Here is a 21901-nt window from a genome sequence, read left to right on the forward strand (position 1 = left end):
ATAAATGCATTTCCTAGCATCCTCAGAAAGAAAATTTTATATCACATATTTATATATTTATAAATTTTTCTACTGTATTTAAGGATGGTCCAACTTATTTTATTAATAATAGTTTATTTTTAATATTCGTTGCAACTTAAATCATTAGAGAATATATGGCTTTCAGAAGACAAGACATTAAATCAAAATGAGAATACTAAATGAGTGTTGTAGGTTTTATGAAGCACTTTCAAGCCTGTCTAAATTAATAAAATACTAAGTGAATTAATACTACAGAAGAAACTTTTATCACTGATAATATAAAATATTAATGTGAATACTTAACAGGTCAAGGCTTTTACATTAATCAAAGACACATTATAAAAATAGTTAGAATGAACATTCTCCTATCAGTAAAGTTTTCATGTGAGGTAATTTCTCCCATTTTTTCCCTGATAAGCATAACAGAATATTTATCTCCTTGAATTCCTGAGGAACAAAAAGTAATCTGTTCTTCTTGAGATAGGGTGGTATTAACTGCTTCTCTGAACAGAACATTTGGCATAATACATTTCCTTAAGAGTTTTGTCAAGTAAGCAGTTAGTTAGGAGGGGAGAATTCTCACAGATAGTCTGGCTTCTTGTGCCTCATGGCCGGACAGCCCAGTGAATCTTGGGTGTTTTATGTGTTTGGAGGCTGGGGGTAGGAGGTTAACAGCTAGGCTTTCAATAACAAATAATGTGACATTTTAAAAACTCACAATTTTTAAGCTTCCAAATTTGAATCAGAATTCAGTTAGTGTTATTAAAAATAAATCCTTCACTAAAAAAGTTTCCCCCTTTTTCCTTCTTTTTTAGTTGTAAAAGTTTTCTCCTGCCTTCTCATCTTACACTAAAAGTTGCAAGACTTAAATGGAATCTTCACAAACCAGATCTATAACATCATGAGGAGAGAAACATGTCCACTGGCTAAGCACAACAGAAATGTACACAGTCTGTATCGCTGAATAAAGGTCAGGAAGAGTCTATACTTGACCTCGGTTAAAGACCAAATACATAGCTCACCAGTCACCCACTCACCCTCAGGAGTGATTGGGCCGTGGTTATAATCTACAGAGAATTCAAAGGAAGTTGGTTCCCCTTCCCACTGTAGCATGATTTCTGGCATCTTTTGCCTTTGGTGCAGAGTTCAAAAGTACTCAAGATGAATCCAGGGCCAGTAACACATATATGAAATTTTAGTCATGTGAGAATCTGGAGTCAAATAACTCCTTGAAAGTGGTTTAGCGATTCCCTGCAATAGTAATGGAAAGACTACATGAAGGTAGCAAGGAAAGAAGTCAGGCTCTCACTCACCATTCACCTGGAGTTGAGGTGTCCCAAGCAGAGGAACCACAACAGAAAGGAAAAAACAACTTGCCTTCAGCACCAGATACAGACAGACTCACTGACTTCAAGGAAAAGCCCAACAGAAAGAACCAATACTGACTCAAAGATGGTAACTAGAGTATGAGAAAAGACATGGGGTTATGCTGTATAGCAAATAACAAAGGTTAGGATGAGTTGCCCTGGGCACAGCTGTAGGGTTGAGGGAAAAGAAGAAGGAGCAAGGCGGCAGAACTCAAGCATTAGCATTGAACAATGCCTGGGTTGCCTGATAAAGGAAATCGGGAAGCCAAAGGCATTTTTTATACTAGAACAAATCAACCCTAAAGAACAAAGAGAGGAAGAGAAGTTCAATGTATGCCCCCACTTGCTGGGTTATGAGACAATAACTGGCAGGTTGCTGTGACACAGTTATGGGCCCAAAGCCCAGTAAGGCAGATAGATTCAGACCCTGGTAGTGGTGCCCAGACAAATAGTGACAAAGTGTTTTTCATTTCAATTAGAAGATAGAATACAAAATTGTGGTGTCAAAAGGAATCTTACAGATCACTGGTCTAACACTCTAATTTTTCAAAAAAAAAAGTAGAGTATAGCTCAAGAAGAAATGACTGGCTGTGGTTTAATAAAGCTACTTACTAGCAAAACTATTTACAGTACTCATGATTTTGGCCTAGTGCTTTTAGGGAAATTATTGTAGCTAAGCAGGGGAAAGGTATTTCAGTGCTGACTGCATTTACATCTTTCCTTTCTACATTCAATAAATATCCGTTGAATAAGTACCAGGAAATAGGACAGATACTGGTATATTTCCTGGGAAACTGCAGAAGATATGTGTAGTAGTGACAGCAAGCTTGACAAAAGACAAAATATTGAGATTAGTCAACTAAAATTCTAAAACACGAAGTACCCGTTACAAGATTAGGAGGAACTTTTGGTATTAAAATTGGAACAGTGTGTACAAATATCAGATACCAAAAGAATCATTGGCTAACAAAATCAAAAGAGGGTGAATGACAGAAAAGGGGACGTGAGTCATTTACTCAAGTTTTTGGAACTGCTGCAATACAGAACAAAAACATGGGTTGATCAAGGCTCTGCAGCTTGCAAATAGTCCTCTGTGGGTCACTCTTTCTCTATCTCAACAAGAATTAGGGGGAAAAGAAAAGAAATGTACATTCTCTGCAAAAACTGTTTCTTAGAAGTCAGAAAAAGCTGACAGTTTTCATTTATCGCAAGAGAATATTTATTCTTATGATAAGGTTTTCTGGAGGCAAAACATTTAGTGAGCACACAGATCCAGCTATTTCAGGACGTCTAGATTTAAATGAGTTTGAGTGACAATTTGGGAAACAGAAAAATAAAAGCAGAAGAGTAAAACTAACTTTTAAAAAATGAGGGTCATCAGGGTTTTGTTAAAATGTTTACAGGTAAACTAAAAAACCTTTTCCATTTTTAAACTTCTGCTTGGATATAGTCATATTCATGCAAAGTATCATTCATAAAGATATGGTGAATATATCAAACAAAAATCTAGTAATTTTAAAGAACTACAGGAGCCAGAGAGAGAGAATACTTACATTCTGTTAGTGGGAGTATAAAATGTAACAAGTTCTATGGAAATCCATGTGGCATTATCTTGTGGAATTTCAGGTTTGGCGTACCCTATCACCTAACAATTCAGCTCCTGAACATATATCCTGAAGAAATAATATGTACATAAAGAGGGCATATACAGGACTCAACAACTTTTCCTCTGTTGCTTTATTTCTAATGACCAAAAGGAAAAAGAAAAGAAAAGGAAAGAAAAGAAAAGAAAAGAAAGACAGCTTAAATAGCCATTAAAAGAAAGTAAATAAATTGCGGTATTTTCATACAATAAAAGATTATACATGTATGATGATAAATGAATTACAAAGACAAGCAGGAGTGAGTCATAAATATGATGTTGAGCAGGAAAAATAGTTGTTGCAGAAGAAAATATGTAGTATTCTTTATATAAAATTTAAAAACAAGCAAAATTTAATGTAGGGGGTACATAAGTATGAGAAAAATGACAAAGAAAAACACAGAAGTAATAAACTCAACATTAAGGATTGTGGTGAGGGGGTAAAGAGAGGCAATGGAATCTGGGTGGGGCACACGGTGGGCCACAAAGACACTGGTAATGTTCTATTCTCAAACTAGTGGTAGGTTCTCAGTTATTCGTGTTAATGCTATTCTTTGTACCTTATCTACATAGTATAAGTATTTTTGTGTAGGGCAGCAAAAAGAAATTATCATAGTTTAGATTCATCCTGATTCTAAAGATACGATTGCAGAATTATAAACACAGATAATGGTAGAGAAGGTAGCATAATAGGGTGCTGACTATAACCACAAACTTATTTCTCAAATAATAATTTTTTTTGTTTAAAGGCACATATTCAGCTTGCACACCATAGGGACATACAGAGAGTCTAATTCACCATTTCTAATATCTAATTCAGTATTGTGACATTATACCTGTTATCACTGTGAAACTCAGTTTTCTAATATGTTTTATTAGAAGGTATAAAGTGTCATTAATATCCATGCACAATAAATATTCTTGTTATCTATAGCATTTTCTGTATATACAAACATTCTTGTATATATAGCATTCTTACTTTTAAAAAGCTCTCAGAAATAACATTATATTTACTTAACAAACTATTTTAAAGGTATTTTTAAGTATTCACAAGTAGCAAGTACCTAGCATGTATTCAGGACTCTGTAAAATTATCTCTTAATTCACATCACTCTTTGAGGTGAATATTTCCAGCGTTAGTTTACACATGTGGAAACTGAGATTCAGCACTGTGAAGTAGATTGCCCAATGTTTAAAAGCTAGCATAGTTGGGATTCAAACGATATCCAACTCTGGTACCCAAATGTGAAAACCATGCATCTACTAGGTAGGACTGTCTAAAAATACAATAGCAAAAATAAATTTCTAATGCAAAAAACAAAACAAAACAAAACAAAAAAACCCCAGACTTGTTCTATTTCAGCTTACTATTTCAGTTTATGTTATTTAGAATGCATCCCTGAATCATGTTCTAATGGTCTGTATCAATTTTATGTCATAGTACTTCTTTATTACTTCATATAATCACAATTTACACTTAAACCCTATAAATTCTAAAACTGGCAGTGGATCCCAATTATGTCTATGGAAAGTCTCAACTTGGCTATACTTCTTTTCATAACTGGAATTTCTCTAAGACTGGAAGTAAACTTAGCTGTTGGTAGGCTGAAACTTAGCACTTTCATTTCATTACCCCCCACCGTCAGGGACTCACTCACAGGGAAGCAAAAAGGCTTGCCAAGCCCCACAGAAATTACTCACTTCCACTCTCTTTTTCCTCATCTCTCTTCCAAATGTACTTCAAAACCTAATTTTAAACTCATGCAGGAAATCTGATTAATACCACTTGGCTTTCTCTACTCCATTAACCCTAGGACCCGTCAGCACACATAAAACACAATTCGTTTATATGATTATTTGTCAGCTTTTTAATTTGTCATTGTTGTTTTCATTTGCATGTTTGTCTAGCCTGCAAGAACCACTGACAAGAGTTTACAAATTTATTTCTTCTGTCCTGTGTCCTAACAAATTCTTCTTCCCCGAAAGGACCACCAACTATGCTGCGTGAACAGTAGTCACTTAACAAATGCTGAATGACTTACTACAGTGGAACAATTCGCCTCTGGTATTTCTCAATATCCCAGTGAATCCTCCACATCTATAACATGCTGGAGATGATACCAGGTACTGCTAGAGGCTTGGGGTCTTCCTGAGGGTGCCTGGGACAAGAAAAACACAGAGAGAGACCAGAGACAGTCAGGAGAAACACAGAGAGAGGAAACATGGAAATAAACAGAGGACAGAAATAAAGAGCTGAGAGGAGCAAAAGAGTCAGAAGTTAACAGAGAGATTAAGCAGCCAGAGAAATCACAGACAGGAGGAAGTTGGCAATCTGAACTTGGGTTTTGGTTTTGAAACCACATTTTTGGTACTATTTACTCATGTAATATGTGCCCTCATGTTACTAAATCTGTGATATAGTCAACCATTTTGAAGTTATTGCCATGGTTTTTCGGAGCTTGTAACTTTACCTATTAAAATTCATCTTCACAGGGTTTCATCTTTGGAGATACATCTACACACACAGTCCTCCAAACAACCCAGCTGTAAAGAGGGAAGTATTTTTTCCAGTTTAGAAAATGAAGGTCAGAGAGGTAATGTGACTTGCCCAAGACACAAGCAAATAAATGATAATCGAGGCCCCCAAATTTTCTGATTCCAAAATCCACTGCTTTTTCTGATATCCTATATAGTCCCTAATAGAATATTACAGAAATCCAAACTGGTTTTGTAAAATAAAATTCAAATAAACATAATTAAGGACAAAATTTTTCTATTTTATGGGACACTGAATTACTCAGGCTACTCATTAGGATATTTTTAAGATATACCAGAAAAAAATAAATCTGAATAAAAATATCAGAATGACAAAAAATTTAGAACAGAAATTGAAATTAAGTGAACAGTCACTTGACAAAAATTTTTTAAAGGGCTAGAGTTAGTTTATTTGCTTCTACAACTTTGTAATTTCATTCTTAATGATTCAACACATTTCAGCTGACTGGAAAGATAAAGCAATGTTCTGCATTTCAATGAATTCTTAGAGCTAAGTACTAGTAAAGAACTGGTGCTCAAAACTACTTGTTCTCTCTTACAATGTCTTACCTAAAGTCTACACTGCAATCCAATTTCAGGGTACTTCATAGGGTAGAAATTATGAAATGTATTGCTCTTTGTATGCATGAGTATTTTCTTTTGAGGGGCACTTACACTCTTCTAAATAATCATGCCCTTTTAGTAACATTCAATTGAATTGCCAGAAAAGCTGCTTTGATAAAAGTATAAGCATGTTATTGGATTTTACAGCAAAATAAGACAATAAGAACACAAAGAAATTTCTATTCAACTGTGTATCAATATATTTTCCATCATGTTCAGCATTTTTTAAACCAGAAATTTTCAAATAAGGCCTAAAGTACAGTACTGCTCTGCCCTCTAGTGACTGGCTAGGTTTTGTGAGCTACCTGCAATTTTTTTTTAATGCTTTTTGCACAATACTTACAATTAAAAAAAAAATTACATGATGGCTTCTTTTTCATCATTTAAGAAGTGACCAAAAAGTACTGGTCAACTTTTAAGATATGAGTGGTATGAACACAATGCAGGAAAGATACTAAAGTTGAAGAATTTCTTTTCATCAGGCCACCCAAGTATTGCAAACCAGAAAAAAGTCTTAATATAAACTGTTCCAATCCTTAAATCTTCATGCAATTTATTTGGAAAAGTCAAATAATTCCATTACAAATTTCTTTGTTAAAAACCTTATAAATTTCTTAACTTATAAATTTCAAATTAGTCAATTATATTATTTCAGAGTCTGAGATATCAAGATGAATGATACTATATATATCACACACAGATGAACAATTTTCTACTAATTATAAAAGAGCAAAAATGCTTAATACAAAGCTATACTGAACATAATTTACCGTTAATTGCTCAAGTGGTACTTGAGGATTTTCCTGAACCTCAGTGTCGTCATTAGAAAACTCACTATCACTTCACTGATATGTGTGGAAACATTAATCAAGGATGCCAGTTAAGACAGAGCTATTACATAGAGATTCACCCTACTACTTCAACAAAGGGAATCTGTCATATTATACATCCCTCTTAATTTCTCCTGCCATAAACCTCTTGCTAGGAACTGATGTGTTGCTAGAACAGCATTTCTACTCTTATTAAACCCAGGGTACCACTTCTGTGTCTACACACTTACATTAAAAATAAACAGTGCATTCATGCACACGAATGTAAAAGGACACCCAAACATGTGAGGATAATCTACAGACAGTGTGGTGGTGTAGTTAGGAGCACAAACCCTGCAGCCAGATAGCCTGAGTTTGAATTCCAGCTGTGCCACTTACTAGCAGCGTAACCTTGGGCAGGTAATTTCACCTCTCTGTTCTTTCAGTTTCCCCATCTAAAAAATAAGAAGAAAAGGAGGCACCTACCAGTAGTAATAGGTTATATCTTGATAGGTATTTGGGTTATGCAGGTGTATGCATTTACCAAAATTCAGAAAACGTATTTTTAAGATGTGTGCATGCAACTCAATGTAGACGTACATTAAAAAAATTATACATAAATATTGAACTCTTGTTAATATAGATATTACATAATATAAATGCTGAAGCATTTAGGGAGGTATAGTGACATCTATATTTTCAGATGCCTCAAAAATTAAGTTGAATTGATGAGGGACAGAGAGATGGACAGATGATAGATATGTAATAAAATAAACATAATAAAATGTTAATGGCCAAATCTAGGTGGTGAGTATGTGAGTTTCATAATAAAATGTTGGGGGAAAATATGCCTACCTCTCATCAGACTGATGTGAAGATTAAATATATATATAATAATATTAAATATAAAGAAGAATGACTGACTTAATAATGGCATCTAGCAATATGTTTATTTAAACAAATGAAAAGTAGTGATCTATTCTTTCCAAGTTGGTAGAAAAGGGGAGGAAGGTAATAAGGCACTGAGTTCCCAAACTGGGGTCAGTAGTTGCCATCAAAGGTATTACAGGTCAAATTTCAGATACATCATAAAACTGCATAGACTATGCAAAGACTATAGTCTTTGAAAGTAACAATGAGCTGGATTTGAATCTCAGGTCTGTTTTTAACAAGTCAAGAAGCTCAGACAAGCTATTTACATGTTCTGAGACCCAGTTCTCTCTTGTATGAGATAGGAATAATGACACCTACATTTAAGGCTCACTGTGAAGACAAGGAAGAAAAATACACACACACACACACACACACACACGGAAATGAGCACATAAAAGACAAATAACAGCTGTAGTTTTTAATTATTATAATCATCATTACTACCTAGGGAAAGTCTTAGTTTATCTCTACCACCATTCTCTGAAGATGAAAACCAAAGTGGCTATGTATCTGGTTCTTAGACTAGAAACTGCACATGCAGTTGGCCCAAATACTCTGAAGGGCTTTCTAAAAGATCTTTATTAAAAGAGTAGGCCTTATTTTAAGTTTCACTAAGTGTGAAAGAAGAGCTGACAATGACAGGAAATTCATTATTCATTTCTCTGTAATGCCAATTATAATAAATACAAGACTTACGAGTAAGGCATTTGAAAGTATGTTTGCTGATGGCCTTTTAAAGAAAATCACTTCAGTGCATTTGACGAAATGATATTAATACCTGGATGAGCTTTGATTTAAAATAGTCTAAGGTAACATATTTAAAGAATATTACAACTACATTTATAGAAGATGAGTTCTATGCTCCGAGGGAGAGGATTTGAAAATCATTATGGATTATTCAATGAAGACGGTGACTCAACACATAGTTTCAGCTAAAAAGAAAATCAAGAACTTGGCACTCAAAGAAGGAATATTGGAAAATTACACAACATGGCTACTTCATTGACTGCTGTATAAAAACTGCTTTCTCCAAAGGTTATTCACCCCTGGATTACTAGCTCAAGGAACTTTTTTCAGGCATTTAGATATCCCTAAATTTTCAATACTGTCAATCTTGAAAGTCTTCCCCATCTTGCACAGCACTATTCTGCTTTTCCCACCACAGATACGATAGAATTTCTTTCCTTTAGACTTCCCTTAACAAAGAATGGATATTTTCAACAGTTCCACTTCAGGCATATTATCTTTCACCAATTTTCAAAGTTTCAGCTCTTATCTCACTCTTCTATTAAACCTGTCTTCAGCCTGAATCTCTACCAAACCTCATCTCAAATTTATAACTACATCCTAAATATAATGCCATGGATATCCTCTGTGTTTCAAATTCAATCCATCCCAAACTTCACCTCCCCCTCCCACAAATCAGTAATACTAGCAGCTCCTTACTTCCGATGGCAGTATTAGCACTATTGTGAATATCCACAATTAAATTACAAACCTATCTTTGACTTTCTTTTAAATACCGTCCATTTGCTCCTTCCCTCTCTGTCCCTCTACATCCCCAAAATGAGTTCAGTCTATTGTCAAGTTCTACAGATTAATAGTTTCTAAATTGGTTCAGGTGATAGATACCTAGAATTCATATTCAACAAACACAGTGAAAGCTAAATTTACAATAACTAAACACACAAAACAGAGGCTAAGTAGTAGTAGGAATCAAGTGTTTTAGAAAATTGTCATTGAAGGAATCCTTAAAACGGAGTATCCATTAACTTTTGCCCTGTGAATGGGAAAGACTAGTTCTGTAACTTGGAATACTTCAATCTAAAATATTTCAAGATCCAGAGTATAACCTTCTTAATGTCTCTCATTATAGCCCCATTTACATCTGTCAATACACTACCAGAAGAATGAATGTTTTCTTACCTAGGATAATACTAAAGCCCCCTAAACCAGTCTTTCCAATGTCTACCTTTTTCCCTTCTGTTCCATCTCATTTATATCAATCATTCAAAAGTTTTCAGTGGCCCATCTGCCTTTTGGGGGTGGGGGGGAAGGTAACTCACCTTAGCATTCAAGACCCTCTTTACATCTCTGCCTTCACACCAAAGTTTCCCACTGTAACTTTACATGTATCCCATCCCACTGGCCCAAGTCGTCTATTCACCCTTCCACACTTCTGTTATTTCCTCCTCTTTGTGAAGTCTTCCCTGATATCCTTCAGTGGGATTTAAGGTCTTCCTCAGAACTAGAAGTTTATTTGTGTATCTCCCTCTTTTGTGCCTGGACTTTGCCTTATATTACCACATTCTGATCTTGGTAGTGTGTAACGCACTGCCTTGCACATGATAATTAGTAAGTATTCGTTAGCTATACAGAAGAATAGAAAATACATTATTTATCTTTAAAGAAAACATTTTTCCAGTGAGATTACTACAGGTAGCTCAGGTTCTAAAAAGAAACAGAATAGAGTGGGAGAAAGATTAAAGAGGGATAATGATCCAGAGTACAAACTCTCACAAGCAGTCTGGAAAGGTTTAGATTTCTCAATATATAGTAATAATTTTAAAAGTATACAATTAAAGTCTATAAAATCCATGGTGGCTATGGTTTGGATGTTTACATACTCAACAAGGAAAAGGCAAAATTGCTATTAAAAAAAACCACAAACACCTAACACATATACCTAAATAAGAAGCAACTTTTAGAAGGAACCAAGGTATTTCATAGAGGGCACTAAAATACCTTGAAAACAAGTTTAGATATATTAATTATTGAAAGATATTCAAAATTAATACAAAATAGCTATTGATACATGGGACAGAGACTAAGTTGTATTGGTTTTTATGCTTATGTGCATGAAAATTATTAGAAAATAAATACTTTCACAGAACATTTCTGAAGATAGAGAAAATTTTTTTTCTCTTGGACCAATTAATTATGAAATGTTAAACCACTAACTTGAAATGAAGGAACATTTTGCATCTCTTTTGAAGTTTATGAATTAAATAAATAACAGAATAAGGTCATGGTTGAATGAACTATTTAAATTTTTTAAATATTTATATAATTACTAGTGTGTAATATTTTTAAAAAATAGCACTTAGCAGGACATGGTGGCTCACATCTGTAATCCCAACACTTTGGAATTTAAGGAAGGAGGATCACTGAGGTAGGAGGATCACTTGCAGCCAAGACCAGCCTGGGCAACATAGTAAGTAAGACCCATCTCTACAAAAAATAAATTTAAAGAAACTTAGCCAGGTGTGGTGGCACATGCCTGAAGTCCTGCCTATTTGGGAGGTTAAGGCAAGACGATCACTTGAGCCTGGTAGTTCAAGGCTTTAGTGAGACCTGATGAAACTACTGCATTCCAGCATGGGCAACAGAATGAGCCCTTATCTCTTAAAAAAAAAATTAATTATCATACTTTAAATTCTCATACTTACTGAATTCTCATTAAGAATCATACCATATCTCCTTGTTTTGTTCAAATAATTATAGTCTTTGAAGAAAATCATCTAGACTATATAAATTTGTTCTTATGCTTAAAAAAATTTACATAGTTTGGGCTGATAATCTTGTTAATACTAATAGCAGGTAGCAATAATATTCTTAACTATAATCCACTGAATGATAAATGACTTATTTCCTAGTATTTTCATATGTTTGGGCTTTACTAAAATTGCAAAATTGCAAGAGGTACAATTAAAATCAAACTTCTATCACTTACAATTGTACAGAAAATATTTTAAGAAATCCAACAATAAGAATAAATGTTAATTTATTCTTTCCTAATGAAATCATCAGGAAAGCAAGTCCATCTTGTATTCAATACAGATTTTCCCAACATAGTAAAAATGTACAGTTTGAAGCCGGACCATTTATCTTGTTGTGAATGGAGATAGTAATAAACATGAAATTAAATTTCAAGGACCAGTTAAGAAGCAAAAAAAGTTATAGATCATTTTTTTACTTACAGTCCATTTTAAGAACACATTTCCTTAATAGTCCCTGCCATATGCTGGGTTGACATTATATCCTCTAGTACTTTTAATCCTCTAACAACTTTACATGGCAGGTATTTGCCCCATTTCACAGAAAGCTAAGTAACTTTACCACATCCCAGTTACGGTAAACGGCCGAGTTAGTGTAGTCTTGGATCCATCTGACTCCACAGCCCATGTTTCTAAGAGATCACTCTACAGTTAAAAACAAACAAACAAACAAAAAAACAAAAACAAAACAACCACTTTTTTTTAAGTGATCCATTTAGATCTGTCTCCCATAAGGAAACCCTTAAGTTTCTGCCTATCCATATTAATATCTGGGAATCAACAGTGAGCATTTTGCAGCTGACAATCTAGAGGTAGGAATCAAGATCTTTGTAAGTATTCAAAAGTAAAAGTTCTAAAATACTTTTTCATGGCACATAGTAAACTCCAATGTATAAAATATTCTATTATGGCAGAAAGCTGGTAAAAAAAATCTATAATTTTGCTGATTAGGGAAAAACTCATAAAAAGAGACATGATTGAAACACTTCTACTATCAATAAGATATAATAGCCTTATTAGAAAGATGTATCTTTTGTTCTCTAAAAAGTGAAACTCTAGGTGAGTAATAAAGATAGGTAACTCCCGGCATTTTATCAGGAACTAAACCTTCAAACCTGAAAACTTTATGATTTATTTAAATGTTCACTTCACCAAATGAATTGAAAGATGATCTGTATGCTTCTGTCCTTCCAAATGGCCTGACACAATGATTGCTATAAAAAGAGGTTTGGTATTTAAGGGGATTGACAATAGCTGCTGACTTCAAACTTTTCTTTATTGGCTTTTATAATACACCCATTTAATGATTTGGTAACTCTAACAATGCTGAAAACATAGTGGTATTCAAAAACTCTACTGAAGGCATGGACAGAGTTTCATGTCCATCCAGGTGCTGCCTTCACGGACAGGAGAGCATATACTACTCTGCACATGGATACACCTCACATTTGATAGGTTTTACTTTTCTCTTATTTGGCAATTCTTCAGTATAACTATTGTGACACAATGTATTAGGACAGTGCTCACCACATAAACAGTAGGTAGCTAAGCCCTCTTTAGAAGCCAGTTCCCCCACATCTGGCTGGCTCTCTCAGAAACCTGTGTACTCTAAGTCCCTATGGCAATGTTTAATATCCTAAAACGGAGCATTTCCGCCGTGAGACACTTGGTAATAAACTGCTTTATAGTAAATGTTAAGAACACTAAAATAATTATATAACTCATCTGTTTTATATGAGCAGTAATATAGCCACAGTAGAGGCAGAACAACTGCAAATTAAGCAGGTTATACAAGATAATGCAAAACAAACACAGTATTCTTGTCTATCAACTTCACAGATCAATTTGAATACAGCAATATCCTACAAATACCTCCCAGAACAAAACACTCAAATGTTGACTTTAGTCAACCTTTCTGGTACACATTAACTGAAGCCAGGTATCACACTGCATCTCTTAAAGCCCAACATGAACCAAAGTGCCTGCCTTAAATCTCACAACCTTCACACGTACTCTACTCACAGGGTCGCTGATGAAGGGTTGGAAAAAAAAGAAAGAAGGCAGGTGAGGAGACAGGACAATAATTAAATAGATCTATCAGACTTAGACTGAGCAGAAGTTGCTGGCATTATTTCAAATACACAATCTTTCTTTTTTCTGTTTACCAAAATCTTAAGTATATGCCATTTCCCTGTTTGCACTCTCAACGGATTCACAAAGTAAAAGAACACTGCGTTACAAAATGTGAATTGGCTTGATACAGTAAACAGAAACAGGTATAACCCAAAAGAGTAATTATCTTCTTCAACTTAATTTTCAAAAACATTCCCAGTATTCCTAGATAACAATAAATATACATGGAAGTCAATTTTTACAATGATGTAATTCCTCCATTATATAAATCACTTGAATTTTCAAGTTCTTAGGCTTAATTCCTTCACTTGTAAGAACCTTATTTTCATGAATGGTGACTTCAAAGTGGAAGAAACAGGAATTTAGTAATTTCAAATGTCTCCCTCCTCAAAAGTATCAAAGATATTTTTAGAATCTTAGAAGACTGTAACAAACCAAGTATCTTGTTTATAGACTAAATCACATAGGAAGTATTTTTTAAAACACTTTTACTTCATTCTGTGGTAAAGAAAAACAAAAACCTATGTTACAGATGAAATTGTGTCCCGTTCCAAGTTCATATTTTGAAGCCCCAGTACCCAATGTGATGGGACAGGGCCTAAAAAGAGGAAATAAAAGTTAAGCAAGGTCATATGGATGGGGCCCTGATCCCAAATAACTGGTGTACTTACGAGAAGAGGAAGAGGCACTAGAGCTTACAGCCTACACAGAGGAAAGGCCATGTAAGGACATAGCAAGAAGGTAGCCCCTTCTGGTGGTATAAGCCAGGAAGAGAGACCTCACTAGAAACTGACTTTTTCAGCATCTTGGTCACTGACTTCTAGCCTCCAGAGCTTTCAACTTAAAATAAATGTCTGTTGTTTAAACTACCCAGTCTGACACTTTTTTTAAATGTGTTATAGCAACACACGCAAACTAATACAACCTCTAAAGATGAAGAGTTTATATTTTTTGAGGTGGTTTTACTCCACCAATAATCCAGGTGAATAAGCAACTAATAGTTACAAAGATACTCCATTTATAAAGAGAAGAGCCTGGAACAATTTGAAGACTAATTCAGGCCCCAAAAAATCATTTTTATATACATGTGTGATTTTAAAATTAAACAAATAGTCATTTTAGAAAAAGCTTAAGGCTTTGAATCATAACAGATATTACTATGTTGCACTTGATTCTGAAAGTGCAAGGGGACAATGTCAATAGAGAAGTTCATTAAGGCAGTGGTCCCCAAGTTTTTTAAGCACCAGGGACCGGTTTCATGGAAGACAATTTTTCCATGAATGGTAGGGGATGTAGGGGGGATGGTTTGGGCATGAAACTGTTCCACCTCAGATCATCAGGCATTAGATTCTCGTAAGGAACATGCAACCTAGATCCCTCATATATGCAGTTCACAGTAGGGTTCAGACTCCTATGAGAATCTAATGCTGCTGCTGATCTGACAGGAGGCAGAGCTTAGGTGGTGCTCAGCTCCTGCTGTGCAACCCGGTTCCTAACAGGCCATGGTCCAGTACCAGTCAGAGGCCCAGGAAGTTGGGGACCCCTGCTTTAAGGAGTCTAAATTAGTTAAAACTTCACACTGAAGAACAGTACCATAAAAATCTTAAAATAGAAATGCTATTTCTTCTGAAACCAAACAGTAGTTGCTCTATATGAGGAAAAGAATTCCAGTAGTACATTTTCTGTTCTTGTACCTTGCCTCAAGATTATATAAAATTTGATACTTTTTGCAACTTAATGCTGACCTTATTAATATGCAGAATAAAAGCCATAAAGTATATGAGCTTTTGGTCATCACTCTGTCCTTGGGACTTCTAAATTCTTAGTGACAAGAAGTTAATTATTAGATCATGGGGTAACTAATACTTCTACAGGATTCACCCTTTCTCTCAGCAGTAAGGATAAAGCCACTTCCAACTTCCAGTAGAAGTAAAGAAGAACGCATAAGTTCTTACGCATTCAGGACAATTTTTTAAAAAACCCTTGGCAGGTGTGTGGACATATGTGTTTATAAACAAACACATTTTAGATATGTACTGTTGGATGTCTATCAGAGAGGTATGGTACAGGGTATCAAGATTCTTGAACTTTGATCACATCTTTCTTTTACAAACTACTACTTCTTGAGTGCTTCTATGTGCCAGGGACTCTTTTCAAGCAATTAACCCAATTATCTCATTTAATTCTCACAGTCCTACAAGGTAGAGATCATTATCCCTACACTACAATGAGAAAATAACATTTCAGAGAGGTCAAATATAATCACCCAAATGCTTTCAATTAAAAAGTGCCAAAACTAGGATATCTCTGAATCCAAAACCCATGTTTTGCTGTACTGTTTTGCCTTCTGTGTGTGTGTGTGTGTGTGTGTGTGTGTGTGTGTGTATATCTAGATATATATATTTTAAGATACAGATGTTGATATGGTTTGGCTCTATGTCCCAACCCAAATCTCACCTTGAATTGTACTAATCCCCATGCCATGGGATGGACCCGGTGGGAGGCAACTGAATCATGGGGGTGGGTTTTCTTCCATGCCATTCTTGTAATAGTGAGTAAGTCTCAAGAGATCAGATGGTTTTATAAAGGGGAGTCCCCCTGCACATGCTCTCCTGCCTGCTGCCATGTAAGACGTGCCTCTGCTCCTCCTTCGCCTTCTGCCATGATTGTGAGGCCTCCCAACCATGTGAAACGGTGAGTCCATTAAACCTCTTTCCTTTATAAATTACCCAGTCTTGAGTATGTCTTTATTAGTAGCATAAGAACAGACTAATACAGATGTCTAAGCATGTTCCTTACTCCCAATCTTAAGGAACTATAAACTATCACAAAGCATTGTTTATATACTACTGGATGTTTAAATCAATCATCTTAATCCACACAAGTTTGATGATAATGTTTTTTAATATCTGTGAGATGAATAAAACCACCATTGGCTAAGGAGTTCTATGTGCTAACAATTTTCTAGGAGATTTAAGAGATAATAATAATGCAAAAGTCACTGTATAGTAAATGTGACCTCAGGTAGAGTATCTTAGAAAACTCCCAGATGCAATTGTTAAGTTCCCTATGGTGTCTGCATTCTTCATCACTACAATAATTCTTGAAATTGAACTTAAGTAGACAAAGGCATTTGGCTACTGTTATATCCAGTATGATTAATATATTACTACTGGAAAAAGCAAAGTACCCATTTCCTCATTCTCATCCTATATCAAATTAGATAATATCTGTCAAAGTTCTGTAACCTATTATATATAGGTAAAAGAATTATTTTAAGTATCATATTTCCTTTCTCTAATTCTGTATGCAAATTACAGAGGGTCCAGTTTGCAGTAAGTTTTATTCATTTTAAAATTACCTATAAAAGAATAATGTAAGTCTATTATACACATTAGAAACTTTTCGTAAGTTTTAGGAAAAGTTGTAAGGTTCAAAACATCAAGAAACTCTTGGATTGTATCCCTAAAACTTGTCACTGACAGCATTCCACATAACAACAAAAAGATTCGTGGTCAAATAATTTGACATGTTAAACAGATTAAATTCACTGAAGAACTTCCTGGAATCTTTAATACATTATGTGCGCTCTGTCTCTTAAAAAGCAGTAGATGGTATTTTGCAGATATAATGTCTCTTAAAAAGCAGTAGATGGTATTTTGCAGATATAATAGTTAAAATATGTACTGCTTCTCCCTATCAGTCTTTCCCCATCCCCTCTTACAAGGCCACTCTCTCACATGATGCAGGTTTCACTCTGTGACATGCTCCAGCCAATTAAACATGAGAGTTAATGACATGTGCCACTTCCAAGCACCCTTGTTAAGAGTCATAGTTCCATCACTTTTCTCTTTCCTCTGCAAGACGTGTACGTGCCAGAAAGACTTCTCCTTCAGTTTTGGTTCAGGAATGAACAGGACACAGAGCAGAGTGGCAGGAGACTAATCAGGGACATGAACATAAATGAAAAATAAATATTTATTGCCATAAACCACTAAGATTTGGAGGCTCTTCTGATATTGAAATGTAATTGACTAAGTTGACTGATCTGTTTCCCAGATTTATGGAACCCTGGCATCCTTTTGCCAAGTAACATCTTCTAGGATTTGTTTCCTCAATTACTCCTGGTTTTGTATGGCATCTTTTCTATTTCTCAGTTAATACTGTATTTAAGACAAACATATAGGTCAGCTAGAAAGTATGCAGTGTTAGCCATCTGCAATTAAGCTTCCATTTTAAATTTTATCATTAGTGTGAATTTCTGTCAATTTCTGCTTATAGTCAATGAAACATTCTATTGCAATAATCTGATTAACATCAGGAAATTGTTGGCTCAGATGGCTACTTAGTGAAATCTGCCATAGTAATCTTGGTTCATTACTTAGTTTTTCTGAATAGGTCAGATAAAGGGTCCGGGCTTTGCTTTCTGTATATGTATTCATATTTAGCAAATTCAGAATACTGCTACCAATTCCATTTTCTTCAAACCTCACCATACTCAACTCTCTTTTAGATAGCAAATGAGAACATACTTGAAATTTCAGTATCAATTTTTGAAAATTCCATAGTCTATACTGCTGACTCAATAAAACCATAATTAACTGTATTCTGGCTGGCATTCTTAAATTCAGAATTTGTATTAATATTTGTATCAAATGTGCCTTGAAGGATAGCACAGTGAAGAAGAAAAACAGTAATTAAATTCCAATCTTCTCACTGGCATTAAAGTTTTGTGGTTGTTTAAATGCCCTATTATAAATACACATTCAAGTAAATCATATACATTTTACTATGTGTACAATCCTAGACAATGACTTTTAGGAGACTGGTTCAGAGGCCTTATATTTATGCTGACATCACAGAAGCAACATTCAGTGATATAGTTACCAAAAGGGAAAGGTAGACACATAATCTAGACAGATGTAATAAGCTACAAAATATGCTTTAAAACAGAAAAGGTTTTGGATTAATCTTAACTAAAAAGTTAAAGAATAAGTTCCTTTCCTGAAAACTATAACTAAACAATATTTACCATATTTGCTCATTTTAATTTACAACAGTTTCCTCAGTCTTATATATCATCAGTTCACCATAAAGTATTCAGATACCAGTAAAGCAATCCCACATCTGATTCCCAGATTGGGGAAACTCTATGCATTTAAGTAATTATTATTAAAACTAATTTTAAAATATTATTGCCATACATTAAAGTTAAAAACTTTTTCCCCTAAAACAAAAGCTTTGAAAATAACTAACATACAAAAGGACAGTTACAGTATCTGCAAGTTTCAGAATTTTATATAATTTGGCACATGTATATATTTTAAAATCTCAACTTTTTCCTTCATTATGTGGTTTTCATATTTAAAGTGGTTTCAAGATGCAGCTACACCTACCTCTATTATTTTTAACAGGTAAGAAAAACTCCATAATGCTTCAATACTGATTCATTTTTCAATTAAAGCCAACAGGAGTACAAAAAGCAGCTTTTGGGGAATAGATCAATTTAATACCTAATTAGGTATATAACCTCTAAGTATCTAGGACTTTAGAAAACTCACTTTCACCAATAATGCAGTACTGTGGAGAAACGAATCAGAGATTTTGAAACGGCTAGTTTTAAAATTTTCATGATTTTAAAAGAAAATTTAACTTACTTGATAATGGAGATTAATAAAAGTCACACTTTAAAAAATAATAAAATTGACAAGAAAAAAAATATCCAATTATCACACTTCCTTGATCAAGATGGATTATGGGGAAAAGTTGAGACCAGCTCTGACAGCACATAGTTCTTGACTGCCTCACTGCTTCCAGGTAAGTAAGTAAGATGGACCTTCACAACAGCTCTTACCAGTCAAGTCAAGACTTTCCATTGTGATTTCAGTGGAACATCAGAACTTCCAGCTTCTGTGATGCAGTGGGATTCTGTGAAGGATCCATAAAAAAGTAGTTAAAATGGTGAGCCAAGAAGGTCTTTCAAATAAAGCTGACATTCATTCTCTTTAGCAAAATAATCTCCAAATAAAATGAATTACCAGCCAAACAATCAACATGAGGCAAATCTCCCTATGTCAATGCTAGTTAGAGAAAGTGGCCTAAAGTGTTTACTGTCAATTTTAACAAAAAGACGGTCATTAAAATTATTCAATGGAAATTCTGAGATTAAGGTTACACATACTAAGAACTAATCATGGGCAATAACTTCTTGGCCTTTTGGCTATAATTAAGTGTAGAATTACAGGCAAATCCCCTGGAAAAACAAAGGGTTAAATAGACACCCTGACTAAATCCAAGTTATTTTAAATGACTGGCCCCACTCAACTAGATAAACTGTGATTCAGATATTAATATTTATGATTTACCTTTTAAATAATTTAAAGTTAATAGGGCAAGATAGTAAAAACGAACAAACAAGAAAGCAGCCTGAGGTGAGGGGTCCAAATAGAAAATAATTTTTATTTTTTAAGGATAAAGGATGAAGTAAATATAAGATCAAAATCAGTGAAATGGTGTACATGTAAACTAAATGGAATTTTATTTTAATAACACTGCAAATCCATATCCCTAAACTGTTTCATTTCTAAGAATTCAAAAGTTATCATTTATGTTTCTTTGTAAGACAGATTTAGGTTGCTTCAGTGGTGAAACTAAATCCACACTCAACTAAAAGAAACAACTCCCTGCTCTAGGCAGATTATGACAATATATTTCTTCTCAATCTGTAAGCTACATACTGTGGAAATTGAATATCATAAGTTCTCTGACAGCCAAACAGAAACCCTCCAAATTTTATCTGGCTATTACAAATGGCCACATGAGTAGCCTCAGAAAAGCAGTTGCAGCATAGTCTGGTCTGCATTTAAATCACTAGTATTTCAGAGAACGTTCTGATTTGATGGAAATGAGTGGTGATGTGACATATCAGAAAGGCAGGTGGCCTAGCAGGGGGAAATGCCCTAAGTATGAGCACAGCCCTACAGAACGGTGACTTGAATGTGCCCTGAGACCAATGTCTGGGCAGATTTTCATCTGAGCCACCTGGTACCTGTCTGTGTTCTCTGGGTCCCACTTTGGCTTACTTTCAACCTCCAATCACCCCCACAGGGCCTTGGCTTCCTGAGTCCCGGTGATTAGCTCCACTGCCTCATTAGGAACTTGTCTTTCCCTTTTCAAGGCCTCTGCTTCCCACCCATGACACTGCACATCCCCCTCCCAGTCCTAGCCAGCACTGATCTGTCACAGCCCAGGATTCCCTCTGAGAAACTTCATAACGGCAGGTGGGACAGCCATGTACTATATATTATTTGTCCCTTACAAACAGGGCATCTGACTTGGCATCTGAAAAACCTATCTTACAGATGTGGCCTAAACCACCACTGAAACATGCTGAAGCAACTGGCGGAAAGCTAGCTCTCACACTCCCCCTTGAGGTGCTGTTTTAAAAAGCTTTTTATTCTAAAAAAGGTGAGGTGCCACCTGTTACAATGAGGCGGATTCCCAATTAGTGTTAATGTCCAGCATAACATTCAAAGGCACGTCACTGCAAAATCCCCTAGTATGCCAAATCTGTGTTTTGCACCCTGATGTCACTACTACCTAGTCAGTGCAGAAGGGACTCTGAGGACACCATGCTGCCCACTTACAGAGAAGAATATTTAATCCCCATGAATGACTGCTTTTCTGATATTTTCATCAATTCTCTGGGTAATAGATTAAGCTTTAACTAACTCATTTTCATACATACCCCTAATTCAATCAAGCTCAATAAAAGTCATTCTGGACTGCAATTATTTGCTAAGGAACAATTACATTCAAATGAAAAAAAAATTGCTGGGCATGATACCATGCGTGGTACAGACACCTCTCCATTTATGCAGTAAAAACAACAACAAAAATAGCCAAAGGGCTGGAAAAGGAAATAAGGATTGTTTTTCCTCATCCTTCGGAAGACAGAATACTCATGCTTTTATACCTTAAAAAGGGGGGAAGCAGGGGATGAAAAAGCAAATTTTAAAATTATTGCTTTCAACTACATTTATGCTTTCAAAGAGGCTATATTTCTAATCTAAGAGCCAGCATGACTTCTGAGACTCAAAGCAAGTACAGGTCACAAACTAGGAGTTCTAATACCCACTCTTCCACAAAACCGTCCCCTGACTTCCTCCATTTCCTCAGTAGGTACTGTATTCCAATTTCCACTTTATAATGCAAGTTTTCTTAAAAGATTTTTCCTACTATAAAACTACTTCTCTACCTTTATGTGAATACAATTCTTAT

At 35.0% G+C, this 21901-nt stretch overlaps 1 protein-coding gene across 11 annotated transcripts in view; it reads right to left on the minus strand.

The window, feature by feature from the left end:
• The window catches only part of LOC111542908 (HMG box transcription factor BBX), a 274644-nt gene that overhangs the window by 137131 nt on the left and 115612 nt on the right, over positions 1 to 21901 (minus strand). For all 11 annotated transcript variants that reach the window (XM_023212567.2, XM_023212558.2, XM_023212549.2 and 8 more), the window contains one exon: positions 19476 to 19549. The gene's annotated coding sequence lies outside the window, so the exon portion shown is untranslated. The remainder of the gene's footprint in view (positions 1 to 19475; positions 19550 to 21901) is intronic.

The sequence above is a fragment of the Piliocolobus tephrosceles genome, unplaced genomic scaffold (genome assembly GCF_002776525.5).
Source record: "Piliocolobus tephrosceles isolate RC106 unplaced genomic scaffold, ASM277652v3 unscaffolded_19, whole genome shotgun sequence".
Classification (NCBI taxonomy): Eukaryota; Metazoa; Chordata; class Mammalia; order Primates; family Cercopithecidae; genus Piliocolobus; species Piliocolobus tephrosceles.